This window comes from Eptatretus burgeri, chromosome 3 (assembly GCF_056783735.1).
Source record: "Eptatretus burgeri isolate ZD-2024b chromosome 3, Ebu_testis_v1, whole genome shotgun sequence".
In the NCBI taxonomy this organism is placed as follows: Eukaryota; Metazoa; Chordata; class Myxini; order Myxiniformes; family Myxinidae; genus Eptatretus; species Eptatretus burgeri.
In genome coordinates, this window is record NC_140963.1 from 35,511,404 (window position 1) to 35,525,264 (window position 13,861).

A 13,861-nucleotide genomic window follows, 5' to 3' on the forward strand; every position below is an offset into this window, starting at 1 on the left:
AAGTGTCAACATCACCGTCATACCAAAGAAAAAAAACAAAACCAGGGAGTCTGGAACACTGACACCGACCATTACCTCGACGCGTTTCGACTTATGAGTAACTTACAAGTAACGTGTGTCAACGTGTGTCAACGATCGCGTAACGTGCCTACAAATTATGGCCAGCGTATGCGGAACGTGTGTCATACGATGAGTACGTCGATAAATTTTCAACATGCTGAAAATTTCTCGACGTATGACGACGTATGCCAGCATACTACGACATATGTCAGCGTGCTCTTAACGTATAAAAAACTTACCCATAACGTATTCGACGTGTGCCAGCTTGGTTCGGCAAATTTTTCATACGTCGGCATACGCTGGCTAAAACGTCAAGGTGTGACAGCGGCATCACACTTCGTTGTCGAGTGCGGTTATGATTTGAATCGTCGAGCCGCAGCCTATTAATAGCCTACGCCACATGATCATCGGCGATACGCTTCCGCGCTATGCATAAGTTCGACTATCGTTGGGCATAGGTTGTGAACGCCGACAACACGCTCAGCATTAGTTGGTATAATTTATCTCTATGTGATTGAAACGCTCTGTGTACGTTACTAATACGTTATGCATACGTCCAACACGTTATTATATGACCAAAGTTTTAAAAAAAACATCAATAGTTCAGCGTACACCAGCGTTTTACATACATGTTGATACCTTGCCATACGCTGGCTAAAACGTTAAGGTGTGACAGCCCCTTTATGAAATGCCTTCTGAAGGTCGAGATATACTATGTCCACTGCCTTTCCCTCATCCGCCCAATCAGACACTGCTTCTGAGAATTGACTACCTTTAATTAGTTTGTATTTATTTGAATAGTTCCTCATCTGGTCCTTAATTAATGTCTCCAACACCTTCCCCACAACCGAAGTCAAACTAACAGGTCTCGAGCTTCCCAATTTTTCTCTGGATCCTTTCTGAAACAATGTTGTTACATTTGCTACTCTCTCATTCTCCAGCACCTGTCCTGACTCCAGTGAACTATTGAAAATATCCATTAACATCTCGCTTACCTACTCAGCCACCTCCAGCAATACTCTCAGTTGCATATTATCTGGCACCGTAGCTTTACCTTCTATTAGATTTCCAGCTGTTTCTTTACTTCCTCCAATCCAATCGGGATTTTCTGTAAAAGCCATTCTTCAACTCCTTGAAGATATACTCTCAGCTATTGGCAATTCTCCTGACTGTTCTTGTGTAAAAGTTGAAGAAAAATAACTTTAAAAAGTCTGCCATCTTGCTTTCATCACAAACCACTCTCCTGGTGCTATTCCTCAATGGGCCCACACTGGTCCTATCCTGTTCTTTTCCCTTGATATACTGAAAGAAAACCTTGCTATTATGTTTAATATGCTTAGACATGTCCGTCTCATACTCTCTTTTGGCTTGCCGAGTTATTTTTTTTCACTTGCCTCTGCTTACTCCAATAGTGATATAAATCTAACTCCAGTCCTGTTATTTTAAACATAATAAATGCTTTCTGCTTCTCCTTAACAGCATTCCTTATCTCACTGCTCAACCACCCTGGTCTCTTTCTGCCTCTAGTTTTACACCTCATTGGAATGCACTTACTCTGCACTCTATACATTTGGTCATTGAAGGTTTCCCATTTCTCTGATGCTGATTGTCCTGTTGTTAAGCCGCTGTCACACCTTGACGTTTTAGCCAGTGTATGGCAACGTATCAAAATGTATGTAAAACGCTGGCGTACGCTGAACCATTGATGTTTTTTTTAAATTTTTGGGTGCATAATAACGTGTTGGACGAATGCATAACGTATTAGTAACGTACACATAACGTTTTAATCACATATTGATAACTTATACCAACGAATGCTGAGCGTGTTGTCGGCGTTCACAACCTATGCCCAACGATAGTCTAACTCATGTATAGCGCGCGGCAGCGTATCGCCGACGATCACGTGGCGTAGAATATTAATAGGCTGCGGCTCGACGATTCAAATCATAACCACACTAGACATCGAAGTGTGAAGCCGCTGTTACACCTTGACGTTTTAGCCAGCGTATGCCGACGTATGAAAAATTTGCCGAACCAAGCTGGCACACGTCGAATACGTTATGGGTAAGTTTTGTATACGTTAAGAGCATGCTGGCATACGTCGTAGTACGCTGGCATACGTCATTGTATGCCGAGAAATTTTCAGCATGTTGAAAATTTCTCGACGTACTCAACGTATGACACACGTTCCGCATATGCTGGCATAAGTTGTAGGCACGCTACGCGATCGTTGACACACGTCGACATACGTTACTTGTACGTTACTCATAAGTCGAAACACGTCAAGGTAATGGTTAGCGTCAGTGTTCCAGACTCCCTGGTTTTTTTTTTTTTCTTCGGTATGATGGTTATGATTTAAATCGTTGAGCGGCAGCCTTTTGATATTATATTGTATTATAACCGCACTAGAAATCGAAGTGTCAACATGACCGTCATACCGAAGAAAAAAAAACAAAACAACCAGGGAGTCTGGAACACTGACGCTAACCATTACATTGATGCGTTTCGACTTATGAGTACCTTACAAGTAACGTGTGTCGAGGTGTGTCAACGATCGCGTAACGTGCCTACAACACGTTACTCATAGGTTAGAAATAAGTTTCGGGTACGCTAAACATTACCTCGACGTGTTTCGACTTATGAGTAACTTACAAGTAACGTGCCTCGACGTGTGTCAACGATCGCGTAACGTGCCTACAACTTATGGCCAGCATTATGCAGAACGTGTGAGTCATACGCTGGCATACGTCGGGAAATTTCAAGCATGGAAAATTTGTCTAACAGCTCGGCGAACTACGACGTTTGCCAACATACTAAGACGTATGCCAGCGTTCTACGATGTATGCCAGTGTACTACGACGTATGCCAGCGTGCTCTGAACATATGCAAACTTACCCATAACGTATTCGACGTGTGCCAGCGTTTTAGCCCAATTTTGCACACGTCAGGCATACGCTGGCTAAATCGTCAAGGTGTGACAGGGCCTTTAGAGTCTCCCAATCTACATCACCCAATTCTCTCCTCATACCCTCAAAGTTTACCTTCCTGAAATCTAATAGCCTTACCCTACTATCCTGAACTCTAACCCTTAACAGAATCTTTGCACACACAATGTTATGGTCACTTGCTCCTAAATGCTCCCCGACCTCCACCTTCTCCACCAAATTGGGATCGTTACTTAAAAGGAGGTCTAACACTGCACTCCCCCTTGTGGGCTTATCTACAAACTAAGTTTAAAAGCAATCCTGGACTAAATCCAGGAAATCCTCACCTGCTCTGCCCTTTCCCTCTTCCTGGACCTAATCTATCCCTGGCAAGTTAAAATCCCCCAAAATCAATAATCTTCCCTCACCACACGCCCTTTTGAATGCTTCATGTATTCCTCCTTCCTCGTCTCCCTCCACACCCTGAGCCCTATAAAAGCATCCTACCAGTGTCTTACTGTTTTTACAATCTCTAATGTCTACCCATACAGATTCCTCAACATTTATTCCTTCCTTAATGTCACCCCTTTCTCTTGATGCAATGCTTTCCTTTACCCAGATTGCTCCTCCTCCTCCTCCTCCTATCACACCGATACGCCTTGTAGCCTTCTAATCCTGTCCTCCAGTTACTCTCCTCCTTAAACCATCTCTCACTCACTGCAACTATATTGTACTCCTTGCTATCTACTTTGGCTTCAAGCTCTTCCTCTTATTATTTAAACTTCTGATATTTGTGGAGAATATATTTAACTTTTCCCTTCCTGAAATTCTATTTTCTTGCCTGGCCTTACTCATCATTATTACATCATCCGTTCCTTCCTTAATACCTTATCCACCCTCCACTGACCGAAAGAGCCTGAATTCCTTCCTCAATTCCCACTGCAAACCTTGCTTCCCCCTTTCTATTTAATATACGACAATCATTCTGGAAACACTCCCTTTGTCCCTGAAATGATTCCCACTGCTTCTTAAATGTAAAACCTTCCTCCCTACACCATTCTTCTAGCCATTGGTTGACGTCTATTTCTCTGCTCATAATTTCTAGATTGTTTCCTAATCTTGGGAGGATCCCAGAAAACATGACCTCACAACCCTTTCCTTTTAGCCGTTTTCCCAATACCCTGTATCTATTTTTCATAACCTCTGAGTAAACCTTCCCTACATCATTCACACCTTGGTGTACCACAACCAACTTCTTCCTGCCGTGACCCGATACAATCTCAGTTACCCTTTCTTCAATGTCCCTAACTCCCGCTCCGTCAAAACTACACAGAATTATATGTCTACAATCCTTCCTGCAGAATGAAGAATCTACATATTTTATTGTCTCATCACCAATTTATATTGCTGCATATACACCACTGCCTGCACCCAGTGCACCTCTATCACTGCCTGCACCTACTGCACCTCTACATTTGCCAACACCCGCTGCACATCCACCTCCGCCTGCACCACCACCTACACCCACTGCACCGTCACCACCGCTTGCCCCCACTGCACCGTCACCACCGCTTGTCCCTGCTGCACAGTCACCACCACCTGCCCCCACTGCACCATCACCACCACTTTCCCCCGCTGCACCGTCACCACCGCCTGCCCCCGCAGCACTGTCACCCCCACTGCACCATCACCACCGCTTGCCCACACCTCACTCTACAACTGTAATCAACGATCCCCAAAACCGGAAGTCGGGACAACTGGAAGTCTGCACTATCACCACCGCCTGCCCCCGCTGCACCGTCACCACCGCCTGTCCCCGCTGCACAGTCACCCCCACTGCACCATCACCACCGCTTGCCCACACCTCACTCTAAAACTGTAACCAACGATCCCCAAAACCGGAAGTCCGGACAACCGGAAGTCTGCACCATCACCACCACCTGCCCCCGTTGCACCGTCACCACCGTCTGTCCCCACTGCACCGTCACCACCGCTTTCCCCCGCTGCACCATCACCACCGCCTGCCCCCGCTGCACCAACACCCCGACTGCACCATCACCACTGCTTGCCCACACCTCACTCTACAACTGTAACCAACGATCCCCAAAACCGGAAGTCCGGACAACCGGAAGTCTGCACAATCACCACCGCCTGCCCCTGCTGCACCATCACCACCGCCTGCCCCCGCTGCACAGTCACCCCCCACTGCACCATCACCACCGCTTGCCCACACCTCACTCTACAACTGTAACCAACGATCCCCAAAACCAGAAGTCCGGACAACCGGAAGTCTGCACCATCACCACCGCCTGCCCCCATTGCACCGTCACCACCGCCTGGCCCCTTTGCACCGTCACCACTGCCTGGCCCCATTGTACCATCACCACCGCCTACCCCTGCTGCAGCGTCACCACTTCCAATATCCTCAGCAACCTCATTCCACAACTGTAACCAACTATTATCTACAAATTTCTCACATTCTGCTACTTGCTGCAAATTACCGATGCATTCCTTAAACCGAGTAATAACCATCCTCAAGTGGACGATTTGCTCACACTTCCTACAACAATAAGAACCTTCTGCTTCCCCTATTATCGATATGGCACGCATTGAGCAACAATTACATTTTACGTACTCCTCTTTCTTTCTCCTTCGATCTCTGTTTATCACCTTTTCTATCTCCATACTCCCAAGGCCCAAACTGATTGAAGGCTTAACTTAACACGAGGCCTCCCCCTACTTCTTTAAATAAACGAACTCAAATACCCGCTAAACCTGTCATGAATATTAAAATACATAAGTACAGTTCCACAGGCCATGACACAAATCACAATTACAAAATACACAAAAAGCTTTAAGACTGGAAGGGGAGCTCGCCACTCAGTCGTCCACATGCGCCAATCCCCAAACCGGATGTCCGGACAAACAAACACACAATAAGCTCATAAGGAGTTGTGTCTGTGTGAAACCTCATCTTTGATTTTCATAAAACTCCATACTGCTGGAGCAATTTCCTCCGGAATGTGTTGTACCACATTATTGTAATACGCACTCGGTCAATGTCACAATAAAAATTCGTAATCAACTCGGTTTTAAGACAATAAATAACGGTGCTCTGGCCATTTGGCAGGAAGAGGGGTTGGAGCTTGGCGAAAGTGTTGGTACTTCTGTGTCGCGTTCGAAGGAGAGTTATTTGTTGGGAATCAAACTAATTGCATTTCTGTAAAAAAAATATATAGAATATGCAGAATGAAAAATAATATACAAAGGGACCGCAGTGTCCACGGGACTAGACTGAATGCAAGTCGTCAATGCACGATTCGATATGGACTCAAACAAGGAAATGAGGCCACTTGGCCCGTCATTGCTGTTTTGCACTCCCAGGTTAATTTTTGTTCCAGCTGTAAATATGAATCTTATTGATTTTTTTTTCTGAAGTCTAAGAAACGCAATCTTGTTTATTTAAATAACAGGAAGGACGTGATTTAATTTATACTAACTTGATTTTACTTCGCATACAAGTTATTGTTTATTATATGGCAATTTTTTACTTTAAGATAATTTAGTTTTTAGCTTTCACCACCTGGCTGTAGTTTTAAAGAGCGACAAAATAGATATTTGTTCAGCTTAAATTAAACCACAAAAAAATAACTGAAGGTTAAACGGATTTCAAAAGAGTTTTGAAATCATAACTACAACGGTTTTTTGTAAAAAAAAATTTTCACGAAGGATTTTATTCCGAGTTTTTATTTTTCTTGGTTTTGAAGCACACAATATGGTTATGGATAGGAACAGGGTTAGAGTTAGTGAGTGCTTCATTCAATTTGGTCTACATTAAAAATAGTCAGTCATCTCTTTGTATCAGCAGTTTTATAACAGTACTTCTTTCATTTTTATGAGTTGGCGGAAAGCAAATCACAAAGCTGTGGTTTGAAGCGAGCATGAAAAAAAAAAGAAAAAAAAAGGAAGGGGAAAGGGAAGGCGTGGAGAGTGGGGGAGGTGAGGGGGATAGGCATTTAGTTTGGTGGGCTAAGATGCAACAATTTTCCACTATGGTTAACCTGGTTGGAATTTCCCAATCATGAAGTCAGTGCCGTAAAACTGACCACATCAGTCCCTATAAAAGGACCGGCAACAACAATGCACAACATAAGTGTTACAGCTTACCAGCAAGGTTTTGAACAGACCAGGCAGCCGATGATCCTAATCTGTAAAACAGTCAGTAAATCAACCAGTGAATATGAATCACAAGTACATAGTTGCTTTGGCAATTGTTTTGATCATGTGCTCCATATTTAGTGAGGGTAAGTCCACATTTATGCTTTGTCCTTGAAAAAAATAGAATTCTTCTTGGTTGTGACAAAAGTATCGAAATCTCCACATTCTTGCAGATGCTTTTATTTTATGTCAATCATATTTATTTGGAGTCGTTCATTACGTGGATGTTTAAAATAACAAATGTGTAAAAGAATTGAAATTTTTTTTGATTTAAAAATAAATGACAATTTATGTCAACCACGTGTAGACTTTCGTTTACTTCACAGGGATCCCCATCGGTGTTGGCGGTCGTTGTGGATGTCCGTCGGCCCGGTCTCGTTTCATCCACCCAAACCGATTTCATACCCTGGAGATTATTTCACCAAATAGCGGCTGTTCTCAAACCGAGATCATGTAAGTTTTTGAATCCTTTGCTTCCATTGAAGTTACACAAATGATGAGAGATGCAAACTAAATCCCACTTAATACGGTTCAAGATTAATCTATTTAATATGTGAATGCCGATAAGGAAAATAACGTTTATTGGAGCAAAGCATCATTAGAGAAATTTGAGACAATTAATTTGACACCTGAACCTTGAGACCAATTCCTCACCTGTTCATTTTGTTTCTTCAGGGTGATCCTAAAGTCTGACCTGACACAAACGATTTGCCTTGATCCTCAAGCCAATTGGGTGAAAAGCGTCATGAACAAACTTCTTGAATAACGGTGAGCATTGAGGTCGAGAATGAAACCACCCACCTGAGACTCATGTATATATTTACAGGTGAATGAAAGTGATTATTTATTAATGCGATTACTTATCTCCTTCCTTTTCAGCTCCACAAGATATTCTGATGAAGATTAATCTTCAACATTTTAATGCCATGATTCATTTATTCTGTCGCTAACCCTGAAATGTGAAACCCTGCAGTTGTAGTTATGTGGGTATGTGGTACCCATTCACCAAAACTCCTCACAAGAGGCCTGTATGAGCCGTATGAAAAATCCAAGCCATATTGCACTTTGTGATGTCATAAAAATGGAGGAACTGTGCCTGGTGTTTTAATCTGCTTTTTGCACTGATGTTGGTCATCATATCTATTTTGCAACAACTTTTTGTACTTCCCTTATTTAATTTTACCAAAATTCTCAATTTGTAACTTTTATTGCTATTTTAAAATGCTTTGTCATTTGATAATAAATTTTTGTAACATATGCTTCTCATGTTTTTTTTTATGGGTTTAAATTACATTGAGAAAAAATAAAATATATCCCAAGGGATAAGGGGAGGAATGAATTGTAGTAGTTCGTAATTTATTTAAATAAATGCATTGAGGAGTTGGATGTTTGAGCATCGCTGAAAATAGGAATAGTCATGATTGTGTCAAAAGTGTTTCACATAACAAATCTTCACCCACCTCCCGTTCACCCCCCCGCCCCCAATTCAAAACCCTCTTTGATGGGTTACCCATTTACCTAAAGAGAACCAATTGTCTTGGAGAGAAATACCAAGACATGTACACGTGCCGTTTGGAAAAAGCGATCAATGGGATTTACACCTGCACCCTCTCAGAGCTCACCAGCCATTGAGGGAGAAGAGTAATGTCAAGCAAGGTCATTTTGATTATGTGGCCAGAGGCAGCTCAATAGCCATTCAGCAGGACAATCAGCCAGATTCAGCCTGAGACACGAGATAGCTCAGACCATGAGGCAGAGACATTCTAACCCAGGGATGTCTTGACATGTATGGAGGACACTTACGGGATGTGCTCAGAGGACAGCTGTGCTCTGGTGTGCCAAAGGAGTGACATTGGCCATATCCCAAACCTCCCGGATTGTGCTTTATATGACCACCCGAGTGACCCAACTCATGCCTGTCGTGTTTGGAGAAAGGGCTGCCTGCACGACAGACCAAAGCTATCCTGTCAAATCCATGAGCTGAAGCGATTGCCTTTCTCTGTACACCCAACCCCATCGTAATCTCCAACCTTTGTGTTGTCTGTATATGTACTCGAGAGTGATAACACATTTATTTACGAGATTAGGCAAAAAGTCTGAGGGAAGGGAATTGGTTTTAATGTGTAGTCTTTGTTTTTTGTGTTTTTTTGCGCAATCGTGTTGTCTTGCTTTTTTTCCTATGTTATGTGTTATTTATAAATAAATGTGTTATTTATGTTTGAATCCACTTCGTCTGACTCCTCTTGATCCACATATGGGTAAATTTGGGTTAATCTCATGAACATAAGCGTCGGTCTGTGCCTTCACATGTCTGGCAAGCAAAATCCCAATTTTTTGGTAATCTGATTAGTTTAAAGACAAATAAAGAACACATTTTTTTTCAAAATGTAAAAGGTTGTGGTGATGGGATGTGAAAAAGAATGTAAACAAGGCAGGGATGGTTACAGGAGATGATCATGTGAAACCATCCCAATGTCTTTCTTTGAATTATCGTTCTTCCCTGTCCATCCCTCTGTCCATTTACAATGATCTTACATATTGATTGTCTTAATCCTCAAATGAAGACTTGGGAGAAGGATGCTGCAGACAGAGATGACTGGTGGTCAGACATCAAGAAGATGTCTCGTCGCATTGAGGTAGACAGACGTGAGGCTGCAGAGGAGAAACGCAGGAGGAGGAAAGAATCAGCGGCAACTCAATCCCCTGCAAGACAGGATTTCCCATGCTCCAGGCCCTGCAAATCCAGGATTGGCCTTTTCAGCCACCAACGAGAATGCCAACAAGTCTTCCCTTGATCTTCGTCTGTGAAGAACTGCCATCAATCAATCAGTCACATATTCATACAAATTTAACCAGTGATATATGAAACAGTTAACACACACACACACACACACACACACACACACACACACACACACACACACACACACACACACACACACACACACACACACACACACACACACACACACACACACACACACACACACACACACACACACACACACACACACACACACACAATTATTTGTGGTGATTGTGAACCCAAATTAAGAGATGGATGGAAGTAATGTGTAATTTGCAGGCAACAACCATTATTTAAAAAGATGTAGGGATGGTTTCACATGATAATTTCTTGTGACCAACACGACCTTGTTTACATTCTTTTTTGGCATATCATCCTCATATCCTTTTACATTTTCAAAAAAAAAGTTTTTTTTAATCACTTGTTTCCATGCTTTTTATCTCTGCCACCGAAGGCGAAAGGAGGTTATGTTTACACCCCTGTCTGTCCATTTGTTACTTGCAAAATCGAAGATTCTTCAAGTATATTGGTCATTTGATTTCGTTATTCTGTCTGTCTGTCTATTGCCTACAGGTCAGAATTCTAAACCGATCTTCACGAAACTTCACGACATGGTAGAGTTTGTCATAAGCAAGAAGGCTATTGCTTTTGAGGTCAAAAAGTCAACATCGACCAAAAGGTCAACATAAGCCGAATTTCTAAAATTGTCAATTTTCATCAGATTGACTTGAAATTTGAAGAGGAGTTGCATGTTTGGTCATTGAATTCACCACCAATTATTTTTGGGGTCAAATTTGTTTTGTGGATCTTGCAAGTATTGTGCTCTGCACAATGTCATCTTCTTTGTTTGTTTTCAGGATGTCATAAAGTTGTTGACAGATTCGGATGAAATTTGGTGGGCAGGTTTTATGTGTGACAAGGACAAACTGATTAGATTTTGGTGAAGATCCGGATCCGGATTTGGCCACGAGAATTTTAAAGTAATTCTTCATCATTGAGAGATAGGGATAAACCGATATATAGCATGATATCTCAAAACGTTTAAGACGGATTTGGATGAAACTTGGTGGACAGGTTGGGTGTGTGACCACAACGAATTGATTCAATTTTGGTGAAGATCTGAATCCAAATCTGGATACGAGATATTTACTTTTTAAAGTGATTCTTCACCATTGTGAGAGAGGGCCAAAAACGATATATAGCATGACATTTCAAAAATTTATTGGGCCTGATATGTTTTCATGGATCATTGCATGGTGGAGGTATATGCTCCATTGAGTGCCCTTCTCGTTAAATATGTATTTACATGCTAGAGAATTTTATTTTGATTTCACAATGAAAGAGTTTGTCGATTATGTGTGAAAAACACTGCATTTAAAAGAGTGTTGCTGTTATACAATGGGCTGCAATAATAACATGCATGCTATTATTGCTGCCCATTATATAATAGCATTATATTATATGCCTGGTGTTGGCTTAATGGTGAGGATGGTTGGCTTGCGATCATAGGATCCTGAGTTCAAATCCCCCTTGGCTGTTGAATTAATACCAGGTGGGGTTGACTCTGCCTGTCATCCTTCTGAGGTCAGCAAAATGAGTGCCAGCTTGCTGGTATCCTGTGACCTATCCAGGATTGTGCCCAATAGCCAAGGAGACTGCTTAGGCAGTACCAATGCTCTGCATAGAGTATGATCCCAATGGATGGATGGATTATATTATGTATATGTACAGTATTATGTACGGTTTGTCCGTGCCAGCCATACACAGGAAGTCTACCACCATCCTTGTATTTAGTACAATGTAGAATTATAGCACTTGTCAGCTCACAAGGTGACTGGTTCCATTATGACTATTCGTTTTTTTCGAACACTTCATAAATAGGAAGCAGTTATTATGAAGGTTATTTGACTTTAAGGAGTGCACCGGACATATTACGTCATTAACCACAGCCCTTTATGAGTGATTGGCACATGTCGCCGTGGCCACATGCTCCATCCCCACAATTTTTATTGGCAGGCATGGTTCAGCGCACTGTCGTTTCCATTATTATTACTATGTATAGAGATACAGTTTTGCTTACCTTTCGTGGAATCCTTTCAAGTTCTGAAAATTTCAAGTAGTCATGGACCTTCGCACTATAAAATGCAGTTGATTTGCATTTAACCAATTTTGAGTCCTGAGTATAAACCAATTGAGTTTGGCTCTCTAAAGAAGAGAACAATTAAATAAGAAGAATTACAAAACGGCTATTTTGTTTCGGTCAATTATGTCTTGACCGAAACAAAATAGTCATTTTGCAATTCGGTCAACAAAATAATTTTACAAAATACAATTTTGATACATAAAATTTTGTAATGCGGTCAACAAAATAGCCATTTTTTCCATCAACAATGTTTTTGGATATAAAATCCTCCACAGACGATTGGTAGGTACTTCGTCAAGGTTTCAAAGTATGTATCTCTTTTATTTTATTTTTTTTGGAGTTCTGTTGTATTAAACCCATCAAGTATCCAGGTCATCCCTACATCGGAAGTCAACCGACAACCTGATAAAAATCAGAGTAATTATCAGAACATAAAGATCACCTCCTAGGTCACTTGGTTCATCTTTGCAAGTGAGTACAATTGCTCATGGTACAATATAACACTTATTGGTTGACATTAATTTGGTACTTCTGACGTTATAAATTCCCACCGCATGACACGCCATTTGATTTGTTTTACAAATAAGTTGCAATTTGATCACTTGTTATTTCCATTTTATACTCGGTTTTTCCTATTTCCATAATTATTTTAAGGCTATATCTGGCACATCTCAATTGTTTCATTTTGCTCTGCCGACGTTTGCTTTTTCACAATTCCAAAAACGAGATCGAAATATCTTCATGATACTGTCTTTCCAGGTTATGTTTCTCGACACGACTATCATTCTTCCTCCATCCACTGGCTATATGTTCTTTCAATTAATCATCCCTGATTTACTTTCTTGAGAAAATGTGTCTCCTTTCAAGCTTTTGATGAGATAACATTTAACGTGAACTGCGCTTTTAAAAGTTTATGGTAAAGGCACTTAAAAGTAAGAGCACTTGTGTTTTGATTTATTTATTAAATTCTGAGCCAGTTCTCGTCATATTTGGCCAATTTGCTTTTTAGCTCACCCAGAATTTAGTTTCGGGGAGCTTATGGGATGGCACGTCATCCGTCCATAAACATTTGCAACTTCTTCTCTGAAACTACACATACGATTTTGATGAAACTTGACCACAACGTTCATCACCCAGTATGTGCCAAAGTTTGTTCATGGCATAAACATGAATAAATAATAATAATCACACCCAAGAGGGGTCTATGGGAGGTTTCCCCCCAAAGAAGAAGAGAAATAGGTATTTGCCATTTTTTTAGAAACTCACCCAATTTCAATGAAGCTTGACCACAACCTTCATCACCCGTGGTGTACTAACGTGTGTTCATGACATTTAAATATATAAATAAATAAATAAAATCGGGGTCTAATGAGGTCAAGGGAGGGTGGGGGAGGTGGGAGTTGCCACCCAAAATAGGTATTTGCTTTGTTCTCAGAAACTACACATGTAATTCCAATGAAACTTGACCATAACCTTCATCACCCGTGAAGCACCAAATAAAATAAAATCAGTGTCTGAGGGGGTCTACAGGGGAGGGGGGAGGGTAACATTAATTAGTTGGTATATTTTGCTGATTCTGACCCATTTTGAAGTCCTACTCAGTATCATTATTCTACCAAATGAACGCCCATTGATATTGCCCCTATTTTTCCATAGTACAGTCATGTGTTGATATCATACACTGTGACTGGTTGTCATGCAAATAATCAG

At 41.4% G+C, this 13,861-nt stretch overlaps 1 long non-coding RNA gene across 1 annotated transcript; it reads left to right on the forward strand.

Annotated features, from left to right (window-relative positions):
- Positions 1-7,147: 7,147 nt before the first annotated feature.
- Positions 7,148-8,459, forward strand: LOC147029680 (uncharacterized). The gene is made up of 4 exons (XR_015056017.1): positions 7,148-7,288; positions 7,529-7,655; positions 7,878-7,970; positions 8,082-8,459. It is a non-coding gene; the product is annotated as an uncharacterized LOC147029680 (long non-coding RNA).
- The last annotated feature ends 5,402 nt before the right edge of the window (positions 8,460-13,861 follow it).